This window comes from Hylobates moloch, unplaced genomic scaffold, assembly GCF_009828535.3.
Source record: "Hylobates moloch isolate HMO894 unplaced genomic scaffold, HMol_V3 SCAFFOLD_21, whole genome shotgun sequence".
NCBI lineage: Eukaryota > Metazoa > Chordata > Mammalia > Primates > Hylobatidae > Hylobates > Hylobates moloch.
Window position 1 is genome coordinate 31302777 of NW_026652296.1, and position 14866 is coordinate 31317642.

At 47.5% G+C, this 14866-nt stretch overlaps 1 protein-coding gene across 2 annotated transcripts in view; it reads right to left on the reverse strand.

The window, feature by feature from the left end:
- The window catches only part of LOC116461230 (signal-regulatory protein beta-1-like), a 133776-nt gene that overhangs the window by 78704 nt on the left and 40206 nt on the right, over positions 1-14866 (reverse strand). The gene's annotated exons all lie outside the window — the stretch shown is intronic.

Consider the following 14866-nt stretch of genomic DNA (forward strand, 5'->3'; position numbering starts at 1 on the left):
TGCCTGGCAGGAGTAGGGAATAGAAGGGAGGCTTACAGTGCAGTCACCTACCCCCAGAGTCAGCCCCAAGGCAGGCCCAGGGTTGAAGGACGTCCTAGAGGCTCCACCAGCGTTACAGCCTAGTGACCTCGGCTGAGACACTCTCCCTCCCTGAGCCCCGTTGTCCCTGTCTCTCCAAGGGAATCATAGGCCTTTTCCCACCTGACTTCCAGAGCTGGGATGAACCCGAATAAAGGATGAAAGTGAAAGTGCCCTGAATCATTAAAGAGACAGGCAGAACTCCCTGTGCCACCCTGGAGGGATCTGCAGGATAGGTTGTTACGTAAGACAAGGCGCCTTGCAACAGCTGCTGCCTGGCTGGTCTCCCAGCTTCTGCCCTTCCATGGTGGCTGTTCTCCCCTGGTAGCCCCTGGATTCTATTACATAAAATACCAAGTCAAAGAATTCCCATGGGACCCAGCAATTCCACTTCTGGCTCTATACCCGAAAGAACTGAAAGCAGCGTCTCAAGTAAGTATCCGCACACCCATCTTCATAGCAGCATCATTCACAATAGCCGAAAGGAGGAAGCAACCCAAGTGTCCATTGGCAGATGAATAAATGGATAAACAAAGTGTGGTATGTACATATAATGGAATATTATTCAGCCTTAAAAAGGAAAGAAATTTTGTCACATGGTACATCATGGATGAAACTCAAGGATATTATGCTGAGGGAAATAAGCCAGACACAAAAAGATAAATACTGCATGATTCCACTTACATGATTCATCTTGAGTAGTCAAATCCATAGCAACGCAAAGTAGAATGGGGCTGGGGGACGGGGGAATTCATGTTGAATGGGTGCAGAGTTTCGGTTTTGAAAGATAAAACAGCTCTGCATGTGGATGATGGTAACGATTGCACAACGATATGAATGTGCTTAATGCCACTGAGCTGTACACTTAAAACTAGTTAAAATGGCCAGTTTTATGCTGTGTATATTTTACCACAATAAAAAAAAATTGCACCAAAAAACCCCAATGAAACCAATCCTAGCTCAGTCCTCTCCTCTGCTCCATCTTCCTGAGGCTCCGGTTGTACGCCCCAACCTGCATTCCCCATGCCACCCCACGTGTTCTGCACCCCACCTCCCTGACCCATCTCCTGCCCCTCCCCTCGCTCACTTTGCTCCAGCCCTGCTGGCTTGTTCACTCTTTCTCCAACCCACTAATTTCATTCCATGCTTGGGGCCTTGGCACCCAATGTCCTCTCTACCAAGAATCTGTCCTGGATATCTGCAGGGCTTGTTCCTCCCCATCCTCCAAGCTCAAGTCAAATGTCTCCTCAGAGGAGACATTTCCTTGATTCCCTGGACTGAAAGCACCCCCAACAACCCCACTCCTATCCTCCTCTATCCCTTTACCTAAATGTATGTCTTTCATAACATCTATTAATATCACTACCAGGAAGAATACTTTAGCTTTGTCTGCTGGCTGCTCTGTTAGAGTGTCAGCTCTGGAGGGTAGGATTCTCACTTTTTCATGCCTCACAACAATGCCTGGCATATAGTAGGTGCTCAATGAATAGTTATCAAATAAATGGAGAATGATCTTATCGATGTATGATGCATACCTATGACACACATGTTATATCTGTGCAGATGTAAGTATATAGGAAAGGCCTGGAAACATGTCCACTACCATACAGTGGTGAACCGGGGAGGAGGGTGGGCAAAGAGGATGGGGGAGTGGCTGTCAAGGGGCCCTTTCAGGGTTCACTCATTTCACTCATTTCACTCAGCTGTTGCATGAAACTCTTACCATGCAGAGCATAGGTATGTGATTTTTAAAAAAGAGCTCTGAGGTGATGCTATGTCCCGTGTAGTGGCTATGAGTGATTCTCCCCAGCCTCCCAACTACCCTGCGAGGGCGTTGTTACTCCCACCGTTCTATGAAGCGAAGCGCATTCTCCATTCCCCAGAGTCACTGAGCTCCTGCTACACACCAGGCATGGTTCTGGGCTCAGGAGACACCAGAGTGAAGAAGCAATCCTGCCTTCATGGAGCTTACACTTCAGTGGGGCAGATGAACAATAAATAAATAATTAAAACAAGTCTGTGGGGGCAGGAAACAGAATGGAGAAGTGTAGAGAGTGAAGGGGCGGGAGTAGAGACAGCAAGGGAGGTGAGTGGAGGAGGTTTGCAATTTAATAGCGACACCAGGAAAGCCCTCACTGGGAAGGTGACATTTAAGACCTAAAGGAGGTGAAGGGGTGCTCTAATTTTACTGTGTAAAGCTAAAGCTCATGTGTTGGAAACATAATCCTCAATGCAACAGTGTTAAGAGGGGGGACCTTAAAGACATGATCAGGTCATGAGGACTCTGCCTTTATGAATGAATTGACGCTGTTAACACAGGAGTGGGTTACTGACAGAGTGGGTTCCTAGGCTGGGCATGGTGGCTCACACCTGTAATTTCAGCACTTTGGGAGGCCGAGGCAGGCAGATCACCTGAGGTCAGGAGTTTAAGACCAGCCTGGCCAAACATGGCAAAACTCTGTCTCTACTAAAAATACAAAAATTAGCTGGACGTGGTGTCAGGTGCCTATAATCCCAGCTACACAGGAGGCTGAGGCAGAAGAATCACTTGAACCTGGAAGGTGGAGGTTGCAGTGAGCGAGACTGCACCACTGCATTCCAGCCTGGGCGACAGAGTGAAACTCTATCTCCAAAAAAAAAAAAGAAAGAAAGAAAGAAAGAGTGGGTTCCTAATAAAAGGATGAGTATGACTCCCTTCTTCTCTCTTTCCCAACCCCTTTGCCCTTCCACCTTCTGCCATGGGATGATGCAACAAGAAGGCCCTTACCAGATGCAGCCCCTGGATTTTGGACTTTCCAACCTCCAATCCATGAGCCAAAGAAAATTTCCATTCTTTATAAATTACCCATTCTGTGGTATACTGCTACAGCAACACAAAACAGACTTAGCCAGGGATTTATCCAGGCAAAGGCAAGTGCAAAGGCCCTGAGGTGGGCCCATCCCTGGTGTACAGAAGCAATGGCCACCGTGGCTAGGACATGTTCTAGGGGCAGAGTGGTGGGCTTGGAATGGTGAAATCCCTTGCCTCACAAGTAGGGCAGTTGAGAGCAATATCTTGGGCCTGTCTGACTGTAAAGTAAAGCTTTCAACTGCAAAGGGCCTGACACTCTTTCTAGTGAGGAAAGCCAGAAAGGGTGAGCGTATGTTATTACCAGGCATTGCGCCAAACACGTTGGGGAATCACATGGGGGAAGCCCCCACCCTTCTGGGGCTGCCGCTGCTGCAGAGAGAGGAAGGGAAACTGAGAAGTCAGCTAAGAGCCTGAGCAGATACTATAAGAATCCATCGTGATTGCTGTTTTCCGTTTCTCTGTGTGTGTTGGTTGTGGAGGGAGTCTAAGCACGTGTACACACAGCGTGTGCATTCCTACCTCTGAGTGTGTCTGCCTGAGTGTTTATGGCTGCGTAGGGGCTTGAGTCTGCTGCCCACAAGTTAAACAGTGGTTTACTTAGCCCTTCCCATCTGTGTGAATGCAAGTGTGCATGGGCATCTTCGTCTTGTCTTTGTGTTTACGCATCCCTGGGAAGGTATCCATGTTCATCAGGGGGCATGTATCCATGTCTGCATGTCTAAAATGAGTGTGCGTCATTGCGCATGTGTTTCATGGATCTTCATTGCCGTTAAGAGTTCTGTCTCTGTAGCCTGACTCCCTGGGTTGGAATCTAGGTCTGCCACTTACTGGGTATGACCTTGAGCAAATTACTCAACCCCCTCTGCTTCACTTTCCTTATCAGTAAAATGGGCATATTAATAAAACACACCTTATAAGGTTGTTGTGAGGATCAAATAAATGAATATATGTGTAATGCTTGGATTGATGCCTGGCACATACTAGGAGCCATGTGTGAGCTGTTGTGATCTTAGGGCTCTTTCTGCGTGCACGTGTCTGTCTGTGTCTGTCTGGCTGACTGAGCACATTCGCCCCAGCTGATATGCCTCGTAGCATGCAAGTTGGCATGCCTAAGTTCACGCCTTACCTGTGTCTCTGTGTGCACAACCTCAGTCTTAGCCCTGCATGTGCAGTGCCCAGCCTCCTCTCTGCCTGACAAGAGCAAAGGTAGCTGGCTGGGGTGGGGACTCGAGGAAGGGCCAGCAGGAGGGGGCTCCTGCCATGGCCTGGCCAGCTGGACTTTTCACAGCCCAGTGACTTTGTCCCTCTGATCGGCCAAGTGGCTAGACAGGCAGGCAAAGGAAGCACCCCTCTTCCAGGCTGTCCCCGGCCTATGCCATCTCTATCCCTGATCACAGGGATTGGGTTTACACGCCTGGTGCCCCTTGGGATTGGGGGATCCAAGAGAGCAGGATCAGGCCTGAGCCACCTCTGTGTCCCCACATCACAGCTGTCACTGTTAATGATGGCTAACACTTACTAAGGACTGGCTGAGAGGCAGGCACTGTATTGGTCCTGTATTGATACATGGTCTAACTCGCCACTCCTCATGCCATTTCCCTGAGATAGGTCCTTCCATTGTCCCCACTTTATGGGTTTGGAAACGGAGGCACACAGAAGCGAATTGTTTACTTAAGTCACACAGCTGGTAAGTGAAGAGACCAGAATCCAAGCTGATTAAATACATGTTAAGTGACCCGAATCATTGAATGAGACACAGAAGAGCCATGTTTGGAGTGGAGTGGAGAGATGGAGAACAAGGTGGAGAGTGGTTCTGGCAGAGGAAGGGGCCAGCTTGGCTCCCTGCAGGGGAGCTCTGGGAATGGGAAGGAAAAAGTGGATGGGGCCAGATGGTAGGGGTCTGGAAGGCCAAGTGGGGAAGCTTGCATCTGAGCTGACTCTACTCTTCAGAGACCTGGCCACAGTGAGGTGCCATGGGGACTGGCCACCTGGATCCTTCATTGTGAATAAACTGGTGAACTGAGCCCAGGTCTCTGGGAGAGCTGGTAGCTAAAGGCAGACTAACAGAGTTGATTAGAACAAAAGCTCTGCTGTCAGTCTGAGGTTGAATCCCAATGCCCTCACCCCCTGGTCACTTCCTACTATTAAACCTCCATTTTTCTCACCCAATTCAACTTGTTAAAAGGGTTAAAGTCATCCATTATCCCAATGTCTGACATGTAGTACTCAATAAATGATCATCCACCATCAAACAGGGGCTTTCAAATAATGGTAATAAATAGATGAAAAGATCTAGCAGAAAAAGTGGACAACATACATAAACAGATGGGAAGTTTAGGAAGAGAGAAGGAAACTATGAAAAACAAAAGAGAGAGAGAGCTAACTGGAAATGCTGGAACCAGCAAGAAAAATATGATATCAAAGAGGGAGAATTCTGTTGATGGGATTAGCAACAGACTGGACATAGGGGAGGAAAGTGAAACTTGGTGATGGGTCAACAGAAATTCTCCAAACTGAAAAGAGAAAAGAATGAAAATTCACAATGTAGCTTTCCTAGATTTGTTAAGAAGGTGAAGGCCAGTGTCAGACACATTGGACACATAGTACCATTCCTTCAACCATTTAACAGAAGTGCATGGAGCTCCTATTATGCACCAGACAGTGTTCACAGTGCTAGAATCTCAACAGTGATGAAAAGGACAAGGTCCCTGCCCTCAGGGAGCACACAACCTAAGGGAAGGATCAGACTCCTAAATAAGTAAAATACATACATAGTATATTAGATGGTGTATTAGTCTGTTCTCATGCTGTTAATAAAGACATACCTGAGACTGGGTAATTTATAAAGAAAAGAGGTTTAATTGGCTCACAGTTCCACATGGCTGAGGAGGCCTCACAATCATGGTAGAAGGCGAATGAGGAGCAAAGTCACGTCTTACATGGCGCAGGCAAGACATCTTGTGTAGGGGAACTCCCCTTTATAAAACCATCAGATCTCATAAGACTTATCACCATCATGAGAACAGCACAGGAAACACCAACCCCCATGATTCAATTACCTCCTACTGGGTCCCTCCCATGACACATGGGAATTATGGGAGCTACAGTTCAAGATGAGATTTGGGTGGGGACACACCCAAACCATATCAGGTGGTGATGTCTCCTATGGAGAAAAAGCATGGGAGCAGGCCAAGAAGAGTAGATTCAGGGGATGCAATTTTAAATAAGGCAGTGGGTCAGGGAAGGCCTCAATAAGAAGGTGACATTTGAGCAAAGACCCAAGGGAGGTAATAGAGGAACCAGGCAAATATTTGGGGGAAGAGCATTCCAGGCAAAATGAACAGCTGGTGCAGAGGTCCTGGGGCATAAATGTTCACAGCCAGTTATGCCCCAGGGAAAGCCCAGAGGCCGAGGTGGCCAGAGAGGAATGATCTTGAATGATGGAAAACAAGGTCGGAGAGGAAGGTAAATGGGAGGTGGCCCCCCACCACCCCAGGAGGGAAGCAGATTATCATGTAGGGATTTTGGCTTCAACTGTGAGATGGAGGCCTTTGGAGGATTTCCTTCAAAAGAGCCACATGACCTGACTTCTGTTTTAACAGGATTCCTCTGGCTGCTACCTGGAGAATGGACTGGAGGGGCCCAGGGTGGAAGCAGGGAAGCCAGTGGAGAGTCTGTGGTGATGATCCAGGTGAGATATGGCACCTGGGATGAAGGTGGTAGCCATAGAGACGATGGCAGCTTTTAGATTTGGGGTGCATTATGATGGTTATGCTGATGTCAGGAAAGCCCTTATTGTTTTTATATGTGTTGCTGTTATTAGGGCTAGCCAGGCTCCCGCAAACTTTTTTCAAGGAGCCCCCACCCAGACAAGCAGGAGTGAAGTTGCTCACCTGGCCCCTCCTGCCAGGGGAATCTTGTTGCCCTTGTTGGGTAGCTGGTGGCCAAGGTCCATCTCCCCAGATCCCAGCCCTGTAGGCTCCTCACCCCGCAGGCAGCCCAGGGCAGCTGCAGGCTCAAGGTTGCTCTGAGCAGCCCCCAGCTCCACAGCTGTAAGGTTCTGGTTGTTGGTTTACTCAGAGGCAGCAGATTCATCTGGAGAATCTGGTCCCTGCAGCTCCAGGTGCCCTCGTCTCACTCCCTAAACATTCATGGAGAGGGGAGGCGGGCAACCTCCTCAAGACACCTAAACTCAAATGCCTGATTCCTGCCACCACTTCTCCACAGCACTGCCCCACCTGGCTCCTGCCTTCCACCTGATGGCTGTCATGGGCTCCTGCTGGTACCCCTGCATCCATCCAACCCTTTCCCATCCACCCCACTAAGAGCAGGAGGAGGCCATTCTGAAGAGGGTGACAATGTCACTCAGCGAGTGCTTAAAACTCCACCATAGCTCCCCCTGGCCTGGGATAACATCTAGAACACCAATAGTTGCCTTCAAGGCCCTGTGTGATCTGGTCCCACTCTTCATGGCCTTCTTGTTCCCCCATCCCACAGCCACAGTACCTGCCAGCTGTAAGAAGCTGTACCTAAAGCACCCCTGCAGAGCTTTGCACAGTTGCTCCTCCAGGTTGCTCTAGCATGGAATCCTCTTCCTGCCCTTCTCTACCTGGCAAACTCCCACTTCTCTATCACCTGCAGGGTCACTGCCCTCTTCTCCAGATGGCTGGAACTCACCCCAGGCTAGGCTCCCTGGTGGCTCCTACAGCTCCCTCTGCTATCCCTCCTTATTCAGCTGCACTATATTACAAGGATAATGACAACACATTGGCAGGCATGCTCTGCTCCCACTGTCCATGACAGACATCAGTAAATGATCAGGGTGTTCTTCCCCACTGAGCCTGGATATGGCCTCAGGAATGCAGCATTCTAGAGCTCATGATAATCAAAAAGAGGTCGGGTGCAGTGGCTCACACCTGTAATGCCAGCACTTGGGAGGCCAAAGCGGGAGGATCGCCTGAGGTCAGGAGTTCAAGACCAGCTTAGCTAACATGACAAAACTCTGTCTCTACTAAAAAAAAAAAAAACAAAATAAAAAAGTAGCTAGGCGTGGTGGCAGGTGCCTGTAATCCCAGCTACTCAGCAGGCTGAGGCAGGAGAATCGCTTGAACCTGGGAGGCAGAGGTTGCAGTGAGCAGAGATTGCGCCACTGCACTCCAGCCTAGGGGACAAAGCAAGACTCCATCTCAAAATAAATAAATAAATAAAAATAAAATAATAAAAAAATTAGAAAGCCTCCTGGGTAGCTGGGATTATAGGCGCCCGCTACCACGCCTAGCTAATTTTTTATTTCATTTTTTCAGTAGAGACAGGATTTCGCCATGTTGGCTAGGCTGGTCTTGAGCTCCTGACCAGGAGGCTGGGAGAGGGTGTAGGAAAGGCAGGAGGTGGTAGTGGCCGGGTTGGCAGGGTAGGGTAGGGAGTGGGGAGGTGGGGAAGGAGGGTGGGGAAGGAGGATGGGGTTGGTTATCAGGTTCTTGTCCTGAATGGCTCTGCCTCTGGCTTTCCCTGTAGCTTGGGCAGATGCCTTCTCTCGGGACCTCAGTTTTCACATCTGTGAAATGTGGCAATAGGGCCAACTTGTCAGTGACATTCTTCCCAAATGTCTCCCAAGTGTCAGGGCTGGATTTATAAGCACCTACTCAGTGCCAGGCCCTCTGTGTTGTCCTGGAGAAAGAGATGAATAAGACACTTAACCCTGCCATCCGGGAAGCCATGGACTAAAGGCGAAGGGAGTGTGTGTGTGTGTGTGTGTGTGTGTTTGTGTGTGTGCGTGTGTGTGTGTGTTGCATGTAGGCAACTGGGGATGAAAAAATCAGTTTTAACCTGTCACCCAGCTGAGGCTCTCTAGGCTACTTGGAGCTTCCTGGAATTTCCTTTGTGTCTAATTGTAATTAGCATTCTTTCCTGGTCTAGCTGATGCAATGTGTACCTCGGGAGGAAATGCAGAGACCACTGGGGAGATGTTCCAGGAACCGAAACCTTTGCCTTCCCTTTAGACTCGCCTCCTAACTCTGTCTACATTAACCGTCTGTCTAATCTCAAGTCAAAAATTTAAGGTTTATAGGGTAGGTGCTAGGCTTGTCAGCATTTCCCAATGATGTCCTGTCCCATGATAAAACAATTCTGGGGACAATACATTCTGGAAATGCTACATGAAATCTCCCCCTCTTGAAGCTTCACATTACACATTTGCATGTAGAAGAATCTACGGGAAGCAAAAAAAAAAAAAAAAAAAAGTTTGTCAAACTTTGCTTAATCCAGTTCTTCAAACTTATTTAACCACATAACTCTTTTTCTGAAAGTTCCTGTTTGCATCTCTGTCAGTTATCATTCTTTTACTTGCATCAGAAACCTCAGTCAAGCTGGTTTATGCAACCGGAAGAGTACGATAGCTTTTGAGACTGAAAGTCTAGAAAACATAAGGGCCTCAGGTAGAGTTTGATCAAGGCCTTGGCTCCATCTCTTGAGGATTCTCTGTGTCTCTATCACCCCTTCTGTACACTTGTAAGCTTCATCCTCAGCCTGGTTTACCCCATAGGAACAAAATGGCTGCAGCAGTTCTGGGCATCATATTCAAGTACCCCACTGCACAAAGAAAAGGAGCCTTTTCTTTTCATTACGGACTGGATGTCCTGGCTCTATTTAGATCATGTGCTTATCTCTGAGCCAATCACTGGGCAAGAGAAATAAATGAGCATCAGCCAATGAGAGCTTACCCCTGGGATGAAATCATAACATCTTCCACAAAGCCTATGACAATGTCCTCTTTCTAGTAACACATATCCCAGTAATCTCAGCTATCCCATCCCATTCTTTGCTAAGGAAACTGATTTGTGCCCACAGCACTGGTGAGCCACTGATCTCAAAGAGGGTAGGCCCCTAACATGAGCTCTGGGGGTGAATCTTGATTGGTCCAAAGATCATGGTAACCTTATTTCTCTTCACCAACGATTGGTTCAGGGATGGCCACAGGACTTGGTTCTAGCTAATGAGATGCAAGCATCTCCTCGGTGGGGCTTCTAGAAAAGCTTTTGCCTTCCTGGTGCAAAAAATAGACTTAGATGGCATATTCTTTTGCTCCTTTACCTTTCCTTCTTCTTCATACCTGGAATGAGGATTTGATACCTGGAGGTGTGGCAGCCATTGTGGGACCATGAGGCAAAAACTGCAAGAATAAATGCCACAGTCCCAGAGACTGCAGAACAGAAAAATAGAGCCTAAAGGCTAGACAACATTGTTGGGCAGCTGTGCATAGTCTGGAATGCTATCTCTTGACATCTTATTATGAAAAATTGGATTGGAAATGCATATTTGTTTGAGCCAAAGACATTCATTCCTAACCGACACAAAGCCAAGTCATTTTTTGTAAAATAGGACTTGTGAGAGCCTTGAGACACAGCCTTGAAGACACAGCTTGAGTATCCTTGAATTCCAGATACTTTCATAAACAAGTTCTGCCCAAAGATGTTATAAGAAAGCAGATTGTCCAAGCTTTGCATCCACCCCAGCAAAGAGTTGAGTGTTCCCTGTGTGAGAGGGGCACCAGGAGTCATGGAGCGGAAGGCTGGGAGCCCATCAAATCCCATGGCAGAGTGTCCCATGTTGCTTTGAGGGTTATAGAGGAAGCTATGACAATGCCAACTCAAAAGTACATTCTTGAATTCAGATACTGATTGAGATGCAGCGAAATCTATCCACAGTCTTAAGCTTATCTTACTCTTCTTATATCCTAGTAATCTTACTTCTGAGCTCTCTTCTGATAAAATAACCCATAATAAGCAGAGAAAAAGCCAGGAGTATAATTTTCATGACAGTTACAGTTACAATATCCTCCTCATCCTGCCCCAGCCCCACCAAAAAGACTGGACAAATCTAAATGTCCTATAACAGAGGAAGGATTTTTAAACTATCTGTTCAGTGGAATATTACATGATCATAAAAAATTATGTTTGCAAGTTTATAATATTATAGCACAGAGGAAAAGCCGGCTGTAGCATTATATATATTATATATAATCTCAATTATAGAAAAATTACATGAGGGAAAAATCAACCATGCAATAAAGACAGTAACATGTTAATAGTGATTATGCTTAGTTACAGTTATTATGGGTAATTTGTTGGGGAATTTTTCCTGCTGTTTTATATTTTCCATTTTACCTATATGTTCTAGTTTTGTAAGCATAAAAAATAAAATTGGCTCTTCTTTTAAAAGCTTCCAGGACCCTCCAATTTGTGAGATCATTGCTGTTGTCTCTCCTCCAGTAAAGCAGGTAATCAAGGACTGCCCAGAGCTGGTGACCCCATTCTGCACCAGGCCAAAATAAAAACAGCTTCCAACTCCAGCATATTTGATTAACAGCTTGAAATTCTTTCAGGAGGCAAAATGAATGGTAGGGAAAGGGGAAGATCAACACCCTATTTTTAAATGGTGACGTGAGCTTGCAGGAACTAAAGGCAAAAAGAGGTACACACCATTCCTTGCCTTATGCAAATCTGTGCAAATGGGACACACTCTCTGGCTAAGCAAGAATTCCAGGTCTGAGCTCCCACCTGGATCCTGGGTCTCACTGAGGAGGGAAGGAAGGAGTGAGAGGAGGGCATAGTGATGACCCCATTCATTGAGTATCTACTAAGTGTCCCACTTGCAAAGCATTTTCATGGCCTGGAGCTCTTCTGCCACTCGTCACCACTTGTGATGAAGGTAATATTATCATCCACTGTTTGAAGGCAAGTCAAGTGGAGCTCAGAGAGGGAAGTGGCCTATGCAATGTCACAGTGGGACCAGCCAACTCCAAAGCCAGTGGTATCTGATGACCAGGCTACGCAGCCCTGGGATACAAGTGCATATGGTGCCTCTGGTGGGATCTAGGGTCAGTCCTCAGTGTGGAGGAGAGAAGAGATGTATAGGCTGTTGGGACCACAAAGCATGAAGGTCTGGAACTCCTGGATGCAATGTTAGACATCCAGGTGGAATGCTTGTAAGTCCCAGACAGACTTTGGTCCCCACCTGGCCTTTACACTCATTGGGCCTGGAACACGCCCCCTGCAGACACCTACTGGCTCACTGTAATTCCCCAGTCAGCTCTCTGCTAAAAGGTTACCTTATCAGAGGGGCCTCAGCTGACTACTCTACCTAAAAGAGCATCACCTGCTCACCTCTCCCAGCTCCAACATCTCTATCCCCACTCTGCTTGGTTTCGCGTTGTCGTGCTTGACACCTCTCGACTTACTACATATGTATTTGCTTATTCACAAGAAAGTCCGCTCCATGAGGGTAGAGAGTTAACTTTTGGGTTCAGCTCTGTGTTTCCAACACCTGGTACATACTTGGTTGTTCAAGACATATGTGTCAAATGAATTAATGAATAAATAAGTGAATTTCAACTTCCCCAGAGCCTAGTTACACAATCTTGGACAATGACCCAGCAACAATAAAAACATAGTTATTAATGATACATCACTCTTTATAACTAACATTTCTGAGCACTTTTTTTTATAAGACAGGGTCTCACTCTGTTCCCTAGGCTGGAGAGCAGTAGCATAATCATAGCTCATTGCAGCCTTTGTCTTGGGTTCAAGTGATTCTCCCACCTCAGCCTCCAAGTAACTGGGACTACAGGCACACACCACCATGTGCAGCTAATGTTTTACTTTTTAATTTTTTATTTTTATTTATTTATGTATTTTTTTTTTTGAGACAGAGTCTCGCTCTGTCACCCAGGCTGGAGTGCAGTGGCGCGATCTCGGCTCACTGCAAGCTCCGCCTCCCGGGTTCACGCCATTCTCCTGCCTCAGCCTCTCAGAGTAGCTGGGACTACAGGCGCCCGCCACCATGCCCAGCTAATTTTTTGTATTTTTAGTAGAGACGGGGTTTCACCGTGGTCTCGATCTCCTGACCTCGTGATCTGCCAGCCTCGGCCTCCCAAAGTGCTGGGATTACAAGCGTGAGCCACCGCGCCCGGCCAATTTTTAATTTTTTTTAGAGACAGGGTCTCACCATGTTTTCCAGGCTGGTCCCGAACTCCTGGTCTCAAGCAATCCCCCTGCCTTGGACAGCCAACATGCTGAGATTACAGGCATGAGCCAGGCACCCAGCCCTGAGCATATATTTGTACATTCCTTTCCTCATTTGATCTTCACATCAATCATCTGAAGCAGAGAATGTAATTATCCCCATTAGACAGCTGCAGGGACGAAGGCACTGGGAAAGCAGGTGCTGCCCAGATCAGAGAGCATCGCTAGCAGAGTCAGGACTTGAATCAAGCATGTCTGATTCTAAAACCTACTTGCCTACCCATCATGTGATGCCCAGGTCAATTCCACCCAACAAGAGGGCAGGCACTACGTCTGCCTTATTCATCGCCATATTCCCAGTGCCTGGCACCAGGTGAATTGCCCTTGGAAAAGGATGAGAGAAATCAGTGGTTCTGGAAGTGTAGCCCCAGGACCAGCAGCAGCAGCAGCACTTGGGAACTTGTTAGAAATGCTGATTCTTGGTTCCCATTGCAGACCTACTGAATCACACCGATGCACGCTAGAGTGTGAGAACAACTGGGACAAATGGGCAAACGTCCCCAAGCCTGATGCCCCATCCATAAAGCAAGGCTGAGCACCCATGGGATCAGAGGGTAAAATGAGAACTTCAGCCAGCGCCAGATCTGCCAGGGGTTCGAGCTATCCTGATTCCTTCCCACAAGCAATTGGAGGACAAATTTTCAGCTCTAATTTCAGGCCTTTGATTTCGGCCTCATCTGGCCAGGAAGATGCCAGCTTGTCAGAGAGAGCGGGAAGCCAGGAGTGATGGAGCCGGAGCAGGAGGATCTATTATTAATTACCATGTAACATTGATTAAGAGCCCACAGGGCACCACAGCTGCAAGGAGCTCGGGAGAGCCTCTGCTCCTGCCTGGAGGGGAAAATGACTAGCAACATTATGAAAGGAAATATTCATCCTGTAGCGGCCCTGAGCAAACACCTCCAGGGATGGGGAATTTTCCTCTCCCAGTGATCTTTGCTCCTGGAGCGGGGGCAGCTGCCTCCGTGGCCTGGGACAGACTTATTGAGCTAGGAAGGTGGAGAAGCGACACCTAGATGACCCATCTGCAGGTGTCGGGTTGACAGGTCAGAGAGTGCAGCTCTAGGGGGCCAGAGATGCCCAACTTGGGCTCCTGAAAAAGCAGTTTAAGGTGGCAGGATCTTTCTGAGTTTTTGAAAGAAAGAGGCAATCTGGATTTGGTTATCAATTCTAATTTTTAAATATGGTTAAGACAGATTCTGGGTTGGCAACTTCTGTAGCTACTCCGCTGCCCTCATCACATTTAATCCTTCCAACAACTCTGTCTTTATCTTCTAGATGATGACACTGAGCCTCAAAGTGGTCACTCACATAGCAAGTCAGTGGAGCAGCTGGGATTCAAGCCTATATGTGCTTCCTGAACCTCTACGTTCTCTACTGAATCACTCAGGTATATTGAGGTGCCCTGCCCCTGGTGTTCCAAAGCCACCCAAACAAATTCCAAAAAGTTTATGACTATTGCCCAATCCAAGCTACATCCCTGCAACAGGATCACACCCAGATGTAACATAAAAACTCTTAATCAGGCAACATGTATGGATGTGTGAATCTGAGCACCTGACCATTCTAATACCCACACTGTGCTCCTCCCAGAAGCTTGAGTGTCAAGGAGCTGGCCCCAACCTCCCAGTGGTCCTGCTTCTGACCTTTGATCTCACACTTATTTCCAAGAGGATCTAGTGGAATTAACCAGTCACCTCTCCCTTTGCTCCATGGAACTCGATTTTTTTCTGCCACTGACTAGCTGGGAAGCCTTAAGCAAGTCCCCAGCCTTCTCTGAGATTCAACTTCTCCATATGCCAAAGAGGACTATTTGGATCCAGGGATCAAGCTGCTGGCCTTATTGATTCTATGGTCT